Source organism: Ambystoma mexicanum, chromosome 12 (genome assembly GCF_040938575.1).
Source record: "Ambystoma mexicanum isolate Mex_15411 chromosome 12, UKY_AmexF1_1, whole genome shotgun sequence".
NCBI lineage: Eukaryota > Metazoa > Chordata > Amphibia > Caudata > Ambystomatidae > Ambystoma > Ambystoma mexicanum.
Window position 1 is genome coordinate 1,226,714,194 of NC_090936.1, and position 13,802 is coordinate 1,226,727,995.

The window sequence follows — 13,802 nt, forward strand, 5'->3', positions numbered from 1 at the left end:
TTATCAAGGGATGTCTCCGAACGCGCTGCTACGTTGTCCCCGTCGTAGACAATGGTGGGATCTTGGATTGCAAATTTGTAGGGCGTCTGATGTCTGTTTCAGCTCCTCCCTCTCGTCTAGGGAGTGTATATCTCCACTGGGTCCATCCGCTGTCCCAGTGAGGGCTTGGTTATAAAGGCATATTTTCTTCCTGCCCAATTGCGTGGGTTCTGTGGTAGCACAGAGGATTGGGTGCCTATCAGGGCATTGTTGTATGTCCTCTAAAGTCCCCCTCAGGTAGGAGTATGAGTCAGTCCTAGATTTATTTGAGGTGAGATGTCCCTGGGTTAATATTCGCTTCTTCTCCCCAATTTTTTCCCTGCACCCTCTCATACATTTAGCCGCACTCTGTGCGCATTCCGAATCGCCACGGTTCTTCCCTGTCTGGTTTCCCGGAGGACCTGGTTCAGTGGTTACGTTGTGGTGCCCAATATAATTTTGGTTTTCAGGGGATATTGACTGCTTTATAGATCAGTGCGCCCAGATTATTGAGGGAGCATTAATTTTATGACCCCTCTGCCATATCCCGTTCTTGCTTGGGGAGGGTACGACCTTCGACTGGATGGGGAGAATGTGGAATAGTTCTTTTCAGTATGACTTTCATGCTGTGAGGCTGTTTGTCGTTGGTAGCTAGCTCCGTGTGGCGTAGGACTGTGCTGTCTCTGTTTTTAGTGGTAGAGTCTCAAATTTAGGCTCCCTGATCCCATGCTTAGTGGCCTCAATTTATTAATTCCCGAGCCCAGCCACACTTCACCTATTGCGAGAAGCAGGGGTGTCTCCTGATCGCCCCTCGTCGGTGTCTCTGGTGTTTGTAGTAATTAATTGGGTTGTAGTCACTGGGGGCCAAAGTCAGTGACCTCCGCATGGTGCCGGACCGCGTGCTGCAGGATCTTGTCAGAGGAGTTGTGGAGCAGCACGGCCCGTTGTGAAGTTTCGAAGGTATCTGTGGGTTCTCTTCCTGTCAGCGCCGCTTTTCCGCTGGTGTTGGGGGCTGAATGGCCTACAGTGAGCGGCCGGTCCTCGCTAATCTGGGTCCACAAGGAGCAGGGGGCTTATACTCATCATCCACTTAAATTGGGTACTGATATCGTTGTGGTCTGGCCCCAAATCGCGGCGGGTTGTGTTATACCCTTTACAAATCATCTTTCCTTGTAGGGCCTTACATAAGCCATGCCAAGTTGATTACAGGGTCCCTCTCATCAGTGCATGCAAGGACAGTATTTGCTGGACCCTAACCTGGGGGCTCAGGTTCGCAGTGTCTGTGGAGGGCCCAGGATCACCTGGCTTCGACAGTTGGCCAATGGACCGTCTGATATTTCCCTCCGGCTGAAGTCTGAACACGCTTAGTCCAGGGCGCACCAGTCACCAGAGTCTCTCCCACGGCGCCCCCCGGATTGATGTGCAAGGAGCAGCAGCCCCATTCTTCAAGGGGTGCAGAGCACAGGGGTTAATTGGGGGAACTTTACAGCAGGAAGGGAACTGATGTCCTCAGGAGTAGCCCTCGAGAACCCGAGGTGCCGGTGTCGTTCTCGTTGATCACCCGTTACGTGCAACTGTGCAGCAGGAGGAGGAAGTGCTGCTCTTAGGTGAACGTTCCCCGTACGTCTGCCCCACCTTTGTACCCGCGCCTGGCGCTATGCGGGCCCTCCGATGTGGGCGAGGTGCAGGCCGCCACGCAGTGTCTGCTCCACGTACACAGGCACAGGGCCCATACTCCGACCGGTCGTCCCAGGAAGTGGCTTGGGGACCATTCCACACCCCTCCAGTGTTGTCTTGTGCGGTCGCCTCTGCTCCCCAGCTCTTTGCGAGTCTGCGTCTGGTTATCTCCGCCTTCAGCAGTCTTTGTCCGAGTCGGGCCGAGGGTCAACTGTGACGTCACCCACGCCGTCCAAAGGAGCTTCTCAGCAGTTCTGTAACCTGCTCAGATGATGGCTTCCACGTTCATAATTATATATATCTGCCCCTGGGGCATCATCAGGGCCGCGGGGCTAAGGATTTTAATAAGGATTTGTCTGCTATCACCGGAGCCTCTCAGGCGGCGGCCAATTTGGTTAGCCGCGCAACAGCGCCCCTTATGTATCTTTTGTAACAGCCCGATACCCAACCCAGCAGCTGTTTCACACCCTGTGGGCCCAGGCCTCCCTTCCATGCTGATGTTCCTGCCACTATTCTAAAAGAGTGGGTGTGTCAAGTACCTGGTCTCGTCACTGCTGGCTTCGTGGCCTTGTGACTTTCCACATTTGCTCAGTGATCCAGACTGCTTAGGGCTGCTAGGATGACACCACCCGTGCCCTTCTGTCACGCCAGTGCCACTGGCGCACACATTGGCAACCATCATGGACGATATGGTACTCGTTTATCTTCATATTACTTTTTAAACAACCCCTACTCACATTTTGGTCATTAATTTCCATTTGTATGAAATTGGTACTTTCCTATTTAATTCAGCTAACTACATGTACCATAATGCACCTTGCTTCAGCTATCAATTCCTGGCCATTCACATTCGTCTGTATTGGAACCACGATCCCCAGAAGCCCTAGCAATCAGTGCTGCTTCCACCATCTCAGGACCAGAGAGGGAGGAGGCAGATTATCTTCAGGTGTGCTGCTCCAGGTGCTGCCAATTAGCCTGCCTCAGTACAGGGCAGGGCTGTATTTAAGCAGCTGCCTGCAGGAGCTCAGTCTCTTGCATCAAGAGTCCTCCCAGCCCCTTTTTGCCTTGGGACTTGAATTTGTATGCTGTTCCTGCTGTTGCATTTTCCTGCTTTGATCCAGTGCTCTTTCGGGGCTGCCTGCCTTGCAGCCTGCTACACTCTGCTGCCTTCAGCCCTAGCCTTCTGGGCCCTCTGCCTCACAGCCCTGGTCCTCTGGGCCCCCTGCCTTGCAGCCTGTTACACTCTGCTGCCTTCAGCCCTAGCCTTCTGGGGTCCCTGCCTCGCTGCCCTGCTCCTCTGGGCTCCCTGCCTTGCAGCCTGCAGTCCTCCGCTGCCTACAGCCCGGGTCCTCTGAGCTCCCTGCCTTGCAGCCTGCTACTCTCTTCTGCTTTCAGCCCTGACCCTCTGGTCTCCCTGCCTCGACACCCTGTTCCTTTGGGTTTGCTCCTTGCTGCCCTACTCCTCTGGGCTGTCTGCCGCCTACTACAGCTCTCAGTCCTGCTCCTCTGGACTCTCTGCCTTGCAGCCTACTGCAGTCCTCTGCAATCCACTACAGTTTTTGTGCACCTTGTGCCATCCGGTACTGCAGCCCTGCTTCCTTGTTTGCAGCCCCCCTATTTCCTGGCTGCCGCTCCCTTGCTCTCTTCCTTGTTTGCAACCCCTTGTTCTTGATCCCTGTCCTTCTCTTCCTTGAGTCCTCTGTCCTCCCCTTTAGTTTACCCATTTCTATTGTGCTGTTTTTTCCTTCATTCCCTTCTGCTAGATTTCTCTTCGACTTCCTTTTCCCTGGTTATTTCTGTTCTTGTCTCTCTTGTGTCTTATGTTGATCCTTTGTACAGAGCTTGACTGTTGGTTTCCGGCAGGCAACCTCTGCCCCTTCCCTTGTCGCGTTTTCTGTGTTACAGACACCTACAGCTGTTGTTCCCAGCCATGAGCAGACAGAGTGGGCCCCTGTAATAGTAATCTGTGCAGAAGGCTGGAGTTTCCAAAGGTCCGTGGAACACTCTTTTCCATTTCTGCATACACCCCAAGAGGGAATCGTTGTTTTGTATCTTTGCATTTCCTGCCCCTTTCTGTTCACAACTACAGTTGCCTACTTTTCTTTCTTGTTGAGTTTCCTGCTGTGTGTGTACTTATCTGTCACCTTACATCATCACAGCCACCCAAACCCTACCCGGGGGACCCGTGCCACTCTTGACAGAGTGCCATCCTTGACACCTTCACCTACGGAAACTGACAGGGAGAGAAACCGGAGACCAGCTCTCCACGCCACGATACAGCTTTCCCGGATTAATGTGACGTGGAGACAGCGCAAGCACTGGCCGGGAAAGCTGGGTGTTGAATGTTCAACATAATCAAGGCACACCAGTTTGTAGATGAGATGTCTGTCAACTTGAACCAAGGTAGAGAGGCAGGAAGAAGGCAGCACAGGTAAGGCAGAGCAACAGTGGCTGGGAGGAGACAGCAGTACAGGTAAGGCAGAGCAACTGAGGCTGGGGAAGGGAGTAATGGCACAGGTAAGGCAGAGGGAGGAAGAAAGAACAGGAGGAAAAGTAGCCCAGGAAGGATGGAAGGTCTGGCGGAACTAGACAAGGAAAGGCAGGGCAGAACAAAGTGGAAAGCAGAATCCTTCTGGGTCCAGCACAAAGAAAAAGGATACGCACCATACGGGGCGTACTGCGACGCATCTGTGAGTGGACTAGGCAGACTTTAAATAGCCTGCTGCTCCTGCATTGCGTTCATTGCAGCGGGCGTTACCCCCATGGCAACGGAGAACGCTGCGTAAGCGCAGCTGACTTTGGGAACCCACACAGGCTACTCGCATGCGCACGGACAAGCCAACATTGCCGCGCACAACACGGACGCGCCAGCGCAATGACTGCCTTTGGGACGCTGTCCCATGTCGCCTGTCTGCCCGTCCCACCAGCCGGTCCTCCTGCGCCGCAACCGCCAACAAGGGTCCATCCTCCAGGTAACATATTTGGTGGGGATTGCCTTGACAATCGCTTTCTTCATGACTGCCTGAAATGGGAAACGGCTGAGTGCTTAACCATCTCTGTGAATAAGGAACTGCCCCTGAGATAGAGGAATGTCACGAGGAAATTGTGACACATACTGGGCAGCTATCTCTATCATCTATGCAATAAAGGTTAATCAGTCCACATTTCCCTTCTTGGTCCTATTTTGATTTGCTTATTAAGATTGTCATGCTCTCTTTTCCCACGTGTACATCCTCCATAGCTAGCCCGTCTTCTGCTGTTGTACTACTGGCTATCAACTCACTGACTCCAAAGGCCCCAAAATATGCCAGTGAAAAAGCCTCCCTGAATAACTTTGTTTCATATGTGTGGGTGCATACGTCCTGCAGTGATGCCATTAAAACTATTTGTTTCTTAAAATTCAGTGGGTATCTCTTATTCTTGGTTGGACGCTCCAGCCCCGCCCATCCTTTGAGGGCGTATTTTCCTAGTGTGCCGTGAGCTGTCTTTTCCTCCTGCTAGTTTCACATAGTGTGCTACTGCAGATAGGTGTGCCCTTACCTGGGATTTCCTCTTTTTCTGGCAAAAGGCCCATTCCACAAAATTGCTAACAACATTTTCATTTATATCTTTTGTGTTCTCCACAATTGCTACTTGTTTCACTGCAGCCAAGCACTTACTGTATTGCTTTGATGTTCTTGATGCTAGCACATTGGTCCATTAACATGCTTGTGGAGGCCTCTGGTTTTCTGTCTGGATGGAAGATCTTATTGGCACCCTTACTGCGGTGCGTTTTTTATGCTGTCTTGTTTTCCTCGTTGCCTCCGCCATTCGGTCTGATCTGGCACCTTTGTTATATGCTGGTCTGCATCTGAATGTTTCCCATTGTAGGCGAGACAAAGCATCTGCAACATCATTCTCTTTACCCACAATGTGTTTTCCCTTTACCTCTATTTTGTTATTCAGAGCAATTTTAGTCATTGCCCTTAGGACATTCAAAACCAGCTGACATGACGTGGTTCTTCTGTTAATGATGCTGACCACTGCCATGTTGTCCGACCAGACAACCAGCGCCTTGTTGCTTAAATCCCTGATCCATAACCACATGGTGATCCAAATGGGGAAGATCTCTGGTAACTTAATGTTTCTGGTTCACTGTTGCAGTGCCATGCGCCTGTGTCTAGAGCCCACCCCGCAATTTCTTTCACCAGAATTACTTCAAAACACTTGCTGGCGGCTGCATCTGTGAATAGCACTCTCCTCTCTTCTTCAGTTAATGGTGTGCACCATATTACTGATCCGTTGAACTTCTTCAAAAACTCTTCCCATGTTGCAAGTCTTTTTTACGTTGTTTCCCAACCTTATATGTTGATGTGGTTTCCTAAAACATTTGGTTTTTAGTTCCAGTCTTCTTAGAAAAATCCTACCCTGTGGTGTAATCCTAGCTGTGAAGTTAAATTTGCCTTCTAACGACTGCAGTTATGTCATTGTCCCTTTCTTTATTAATGCTGTGATTGTCTCCAGCATTCCCTCCACCTTGTCTTCAGGGATCTGGCATTCCCCCTTTTATAGTGTCGATTTCTATCCCTAGAAATGGTATCACGTGTGCAGGGCCTGCCGTTTTCTCGTGGGTCACGGGGATGCCCCATTCTTCGGTTAATATTTCACATTTTCTTAATGTTTGTCTGCATGCGTCAGAGTTTTTGGCCTGATAAATAGGAAATCGTCCAGGTAATGGACTGTAGAGGCTTCTGGCATGGACCTCTGGTAGGCTCATTGCAGGAGGCAGCTGAATTTCTCAAAGAGGGTGCAGGAAATTGCGCAGCCCACGGGGAGGTATTTGTCAAAGTAAAATGTGTCTTCAAACTGAGAACATAACCAGGGTTCTGAATTTGGTTGTATTGGTAGTGGCCTAAAGGTGGCTTCAATATCCGCCTTGGCATGTAGGGCTCCTTTCCCTCCTTTCCTTACTAACTTGATAGTTTCCTGGAAGCTGGTGTAAGATACTGCTGAATCTAGTGCTGAAATACCATCATTCACTGACCTGCCGGGGAGGAAGGGTAGGATAGGTGGTGTATAATCCTGTATTCTCCTCGTTCATTTTTTAGGGACAGGCCCAGCGGGGAACAAATGAAATCGGGGAATTTTACTTTCTTCCATGGGCTACATAGCCTTCCTAGATCTAGTTCCTTCTGTAGTTTGCACCTTACAATTTCCGGTTTATTCCCTGCTGATTTGAGGTGATTCTGGCAAGTTTGGTGAGCTACTCCCTTTAAAAGGGATGATGAAGCATTTTGTCTGGGTATAAATTTAGCCATTTTGCCATTGACTGTACCTTTATTGGTGATCTGCCTATGCGTGTTTCTGCTCTAAGGGTCTTCTTCTGGTTTAACGTGCCTGGATATGTTTTTTGTGCAGTTGGCACTGTGTTTCCCCTCACATTTACTACATTGAGGCCTGTATCTGCACTCCTTCCCCCAGTTGCAAAACTCCTTCTCGAATTTCCAGCATGCTGTTGTGGTTCCACGCTGGGGGCTCCCTCTGGGGGTTGCAGGGTGGAGGGGCGTGTCGCTGGTGTATGGCTTAGCCCTCCAGGGCTGCTTCTTACGAAAGGGCTGGTACCCCTTGTCATGTTGTTGGTAGCTGTCATTGTGTTTCGATGTGTACTGTTGGGAGGTTTTGCCTGCCTGCTGGGCCCTAAGTGTTGCTGCCTGTATTGATTTGTTTTTTAAAATATTCAAAATGCACAGGTTTGCTTCTACCTTACTCTGTCCATTGTCATTCTGAATTCACTATCATAGTTGAGCCAGGCCTCACCCCCGAAGGCCTTGTTAAATTCCACAATTTTGTCCTAGTATGCAATCAATGCTACCCCTTCTTCTGGAAATGTGTCTAGGATTATGGTTGCTAGGATGTGGAAAGCCCTTGCCCAGTTCCTGAAACTTTGTTCCATTGGCACTTTCTTTGCTACGTTTTTGTGCTCATCCTTCTTCTCCTCTTTAGTCACATCATAACCCCTTTTTGGAATTCTAGCAGTGTGAAGATATCGATAAATTCTTTCCTCCATATTTTCTTTTTGCCTTTCTTTTCTATATAACATGCTAATGTTGTTTTGATTTTTTTCTGGGGCTCGTTGACGGCAGTGGCTCTGCCGAATTCTTTATTAAAAGCTCCTTTGCTTTCTATATTCTTAGACCATATCTCACTCTCTCCAACAGATCCCTTCTGGCATCCTCATTAATATACTCACGCTTGGATTACTGCAACAGTTTATTGATTTGGACAACTCAAGGGAATTTGAAATGGCTTTAAACTGTTCACACTGGATGTCACGACTCGCTCCCTTCGCTCCCGTTCCCACCACTTGGGGGCACGATTTGGGGTTTATTCACTACTGGACTTTTCCTCCGAACCTTATGCTACAGTGCTGTGATGAATTGGGAGCGCTAAATTCCTATTTTCCAAGCTACTTCCCTTCCGGATCCATTCCAGGTTTTTGGCAGCCAGCATGCTTCTTTAACCAAATGACTATGCTTCCCAGAATGCCTGGCCCACTGCTCCACCTCCACCCTTGCAGGACAAGGTTGGGTGGAGGATAGGTAACAGCTGTGGCTGCAGGTGCAGCAATCAGCACACCCGAGGCGTGTGCTCGTTAAGCAGCTTTAAAAGCCTCAGTCTTACTTCAGTCCAGCGCTGGTCATCGTTTGCAGTGTTCCTGTTGTGACTAGTCCCTTGTTCCTTGTTCCTTGCCTTTGTACCTAGTTCCTAGTTCCTGTTTTCTTGTTCCTCCGCCCTGAATCTCAGATTCATGCGCTAATTGATTTCTGCTCCCTTGATTCCCTTTTTGTCTTCCTCTGTTTGCAGGCAGCATTTCTCAGTGCTTTCCCCTTTTAGATGCAGCCCAGTTTGTCTGTGTTCTATATTTCTTTGACTCTGTCCTTCGCTGCTGTAAACCCGTTTGCCTTAGCCTTCCTCTTAGTTTAGCTTCCTGTCTTTTCCTTGGAGGGGTAGGGAGAAGTTTGCATTGGTTATTTCGTTTTTCCCTGCTCCTGATCCTTACTTTCTAGTGGGATCCATTCCATGTTTTCCATTGCACTTCTGCATTTATTTTCCCTTTGATTATTAGGTGTGGTGTGCGGTTGTAGCTAGCTCCTGTGTGAATGCTTATGTTTTCCTCACTATTTTGTAATCACTATTCCAACTTGGGTATTTAGTTTTCCTCCCATTGCTGTTCTAGCCTTTCGGGGTCCCAGTTTCATCAACAGGATTCGTGGGCTAGCTGACATTCAAGAGGTTTATCTCGTCCTCGTGAGTACAGTTCTTTAGTTCCCTTATTTAATACCATCAAGAGTGTTAGTACACAGATCCTGTCATTGCTTGCCCTCCACGTGGGTTTAGCGCTGTCAGTACCTGTAACAGCAATTGGGGGTAAGGCGCTTGCCGACTTTCCTCGCGGTCAGGTGCTTACCCCACATCCCTTTTCATATATTGGTTTTGATGTCACACTCTATTTGCACTCCTGGGTTCTAGCATACATGAGTCGTTGTTCCTGGGTGCACATTTCCCTTGCCATATTCGCTGCCTTTGTACTCGCCTGACTAATCCTGACAGAATGACCAGCCCAAAATACCCATTGAAGATGGCAAGTTTAAGAAAGAAAGGCAGCAAGGCCTCTAACAAGTTTGTACAAAAAGCTTCCCCTACGTTTACCTGTGACAATCAAATCACTAGTCCTGACTTAAATGAACTCCTTGTCACGAATGGGCATTTACGTGCAAAGTATTTTTCCCATAGGATGGCACATCCTACATTGCCTGATCCTAGTTCTATCTTTTGTTTTGATCCCGATTCTATGTCAGCGCACGCCTTAGCCGCAGAAAACAACACACTGTTAGACTTATTATACAAGAGTCCCTCTGTTGTTGAACCCCATGATTCCAGTTGTGCTTCACCTCAGATAGAACAGTTTCATGATACAAACATAAAGAATGGAGGGGTTTCTTGCATAACTTCTGTTTTCTACCCTCAGTCTAAAGCATACTCCGTTGCACAGGTACATACTGTAGTCCCTAATGCCAAGAGGTCTAATGTCAATAGTTTGTTTAAGGGAAACACAGACCAAGTTGGTAAGAGAAACTATAAATCACAGAACCTGCAAGCAGTAGAGGACAATGTACAATCGGTGCACATCCAGATTGCTAGTGCAGGATCCAGCCCTGATGCCACTATGCCTCCCCCTGTGCCTACTGATAGTGATGTACAGTTAATGCAGGGCATGCTAAGAGCTAAGCTTGAGGAGTTAAGACAAGAATTCATTTCTTTACAAGAGGAGAATAAAACCTTACACTCTTTACTGAATACACCTCAGACTTTATCTGTTGATGTGGAGGAAGTGAACACTGTTCAGCCCCTGAGTGCAGAGACTTTGGTAAACCATGATATTTGTCGATATGTTAGATCTATTGGGAGTGAAGGTCTTTCGTCTAGCACAGCGCTTAATCTGGGCACAGTTTCTAACAATTGTTCTGCTGTTTGTCAGGGATTGCAGTTAGCTGAAGATTCACAAGCCACTCCTTTACCAGAAATTACCTGTGTAGCAGTTGGTCATAATTCTGAGCTAGCACACATACAAGCTACTGATTTCCAAACACAATCCACAATGGTGGCATACACAGATTCAGTCACTACAGTAGGCTTAGGCCCTGCTCTTGATACAGCTGCTGAGACTGAAGTAGATGTTAAAGCTGATGTGGAAAACGATGTTACCTCTGGGTTCACTCTTCCTTCTGCCAATTCTGATCAATACGAACAGTCAGAGACAGTACAGATTTCATGTTCTGATGGACTCATTCCACAGTATACAGAACCAAAAAACCGTCAGGCGGTTCCTGAACTGTTGATTGATAATCTGCCTCTTTCAGAAGCTAAAACAGAGGAATGGACAATTGACGAAATCCTGATTAACAGAGACTTTACTATGGTGATTCCACTGGTTGATTTTGACTTCTACAAAGAAAGAGACTCTGTGTCACCCACTAAAGAAAGGGACTGCAAGGGTACAGCTCAGTCTTTGGTTACTGGTGCCAAGGAGTCTACTGCCCTAAAGGTGCCCTTCATTCCTGAGCCACCAATGTGTCTGTCAACTTCTGAGACTTCTGTCTGTCCTCCTACAACCATTGACTCTTCTATGATCCAATCCACAGCCCTGCAGTCATCTTTGGCACACGTGTCTTCAACCAATGAACCGCTGCCATGTCTGCCATTTACTCAAGAGCCAGTCCCAAAGACCTGGACATGTTGGTATCCAGCAACCGAGATTGCTTCAGCTTGCATGCCTTCAGCCTCAAGGTTTCCCCTGGCCTGCCTGTCTTCAGCTACAGTGACTCATCCTGCAGATCATCCTTCAGCTTTAGAGCCTCCGGTAGTCCATCAAAAGTGCATGTCTTCAGTCCCGGAATATACTGAGTATTTGCCTTCAGTTCATGAGACGCCTGTATCCTGCTTAGCCTCGCTGCCAATATCAGAGGTATACCTGTCTACACCATCAGATCCTGCTGTATTTTCTTCTGCTCCAGCGATTCCTCCTGAATCCCAACCATTTACTGTCGATGAACGTCTAGCTTGCCTTTCTTTTGCTTCAGGAGGAGCACCAGAATGCCTGCCTTTTCCACAAGACGATTCTCCCAACTGTTTCACTTTAGCATCAGAGCCTCCTAAAGATGCAGCATCAGAGTTTGAGACTTTTGCCAGCTCCCGCTTCAGAGTCATCAAACTGGACCAAGTGGTGAGTCAGAACCACTCACCTGGGTGTACACAGGGGGTGGTGCAGACCGGCATATTACCTACAGGACTTGTGCAACAGAATTCCGCCAAGAAGCACCAGTCGGGTGCTAGTAGCCAAAGGAAGGGAATGACTGCTGCAGTTCAAAATGTGTCTGTTATTGCTCCTTCTGCGAGTCTGCCTGAAATACCAAGTACTGCGTCTATCACTCCTATCAGTATGCCAAACGTCCCTGCTGTTGTATCCCACGTGCAACAAAGTGGCTACACGACTGTCACCAGGAGTACCAGCCTTGTACAACCCATTGGACTTCCAGGTCTCCAAGGCGTAGAACATGTGCAGTCAAACCTTAATCACTTTCAACCACAAGCCTTTTCCCAGATGGATGACAGAAGGAAATCTGAACCTCTACCTCAGCCGCCACCTTCTCTAATGGCTGAACATAAACCTTTCCTGAAGCCAGCAATTTCCTCACCTCCCGCATGTCCACTCTCGGCAGAAAGGCTAACAGAGCTTCTACCATTGTCTAAGGCATGTTGCACCAGCCTGCCTCCCTCCTCAAAGACTTATAAGGGTCCACTCCCAGTGACTGAGCTTCCTGGACCTTCCAACTCTGCTTCTGGTCCTGCAAGTCCTTCATGTCTTTCTTCGAACCATGAGTCTCTTCCTCACCAGAAGCCACCGTTTCCATCAGTACCACCTCCAAAGACAAAGCACTCCTATCATGGAAGTCCATCTGCCTTTGCCCACAAGCCACCATTTCCATCAGTGCCACCTCCAAAGAAAAAGCACTCCCATCATGGAAAGAAGATGTCTCGTGCGGGTGGCGGGCACCCGAAGACGGCCGTAGGAGGGGGTATACTGTCACGACTCGCTCCCTTCGCTCCCGTTCCCACCACTTGGGGGCACGATTTGGGGTTTATTCACTACTGGACTTTTCCTCCGAACCTTATGCTACAGTGCTGTGATGAATTGGGAGCGCTAAATTCCTATTTTCCAAGCTACTTCCCTTCCGGATCCATTCCAGGTTTTTGGCAGCCAGCATGCTTCTTTAACCAAATGACTATGCTTCCCAGAATGCCTGGCCCACTGCTCCACCTCCACCCTTGCAGGACAAGGTTGGGTGGAGGATAGGTAACAGCTGTGGCTGCAGGTGCAGCAATCAGCACACCCGAGGCGTGTGCTCGTTAAGCAGCTTTAAAAGCCTCAGTCTTACTTCAGTCCAGCGCTGGTCATCGTTTGCAGTGTTCCTGTTGTGACTAGTCCCTTGTTCCTTGTTCCTTGCCTTTGTACCTAGTTCCTAGTTCCTGTTTTCTTGTTCCTCCGCCCTGAATCTCAGATTCATGCGCTAATTGATTTCTGCTCCCTTGATTCCCTTTTTGTCTTCCTCTGTTTGCAGGCAGCATTTCTCAGTGCTTTCCCCTTTTAGATGCAGCCCAGTTTGTCTGTGTTCTATATTTCTTTGACTCTGTCCTTCGCTGCTGTAAACCCGTTTGCCTTAGCCTTCCTCTTAGTTTAGCTTCCTGTCTTTTCCTTGGAGGGGTAGGGAGAAGTTTGCATTGGTTATTTCGTTTTTCCCTGCTCCTGATCCTTACTTTCTAGTGGGATCCATTCCATGTTTTCCATTGCACTTCTGCATTTATTTTCCCTTTGATTATTAGGTGTGGTGTGCGGTTGTAGCTAGCTCCTGTGTGAATGCTTATGTTTTCCTCACTATTTTGTAATCACTATTCCAACTTGGGTATTTAGTTTTCCTCCCATTGCTGTTCTAGCCTTTCGGGGTCCCAGTTTCATCAACAGGATTCGTGGGCTAGCTGACATTCAAGAGGTTTATCTCGTCCTCGTGAGTACAGTTCTTTAGTTCCCTTATTTAATACCATCAAGAGTGTTAGTACACAGATCCTGTCATTGCTTGCCCTCCACGTGGGTTTAGCGCTGTCAGTACCTGTAACAGCAATTGGGGGTAAGGCGCTTGCCGACTTTCCTCGCGGTCAGGTGCTTACCCCACATCCCTTTTCATATATTGGTTTTGATGTCACACTCTATTTGCACTCCTGGGTTCTAGCATACATGAGTCGTTGTTCCTGGGTGCACATTTCCCTTGCCATATTCGCTGCCTTTGTACTCGCCTGACTAATCCTGACACTGGAGCCGTGAGGGCAGTATTTGGTTTGGCTAGGAGGGACCATGTCACTGCCTTTAGGAAGAAACTTCACTGGCTTCCAGTGAGGCTGAGAAATAGGCACAGCATTGTATCGCTCACCTATAAATGCCAGAATGCTGCGGCACCACATTATCTCTCTAATAGACTGGTGAAGAAATCATCATGCAGAGTGTAATGCTCATC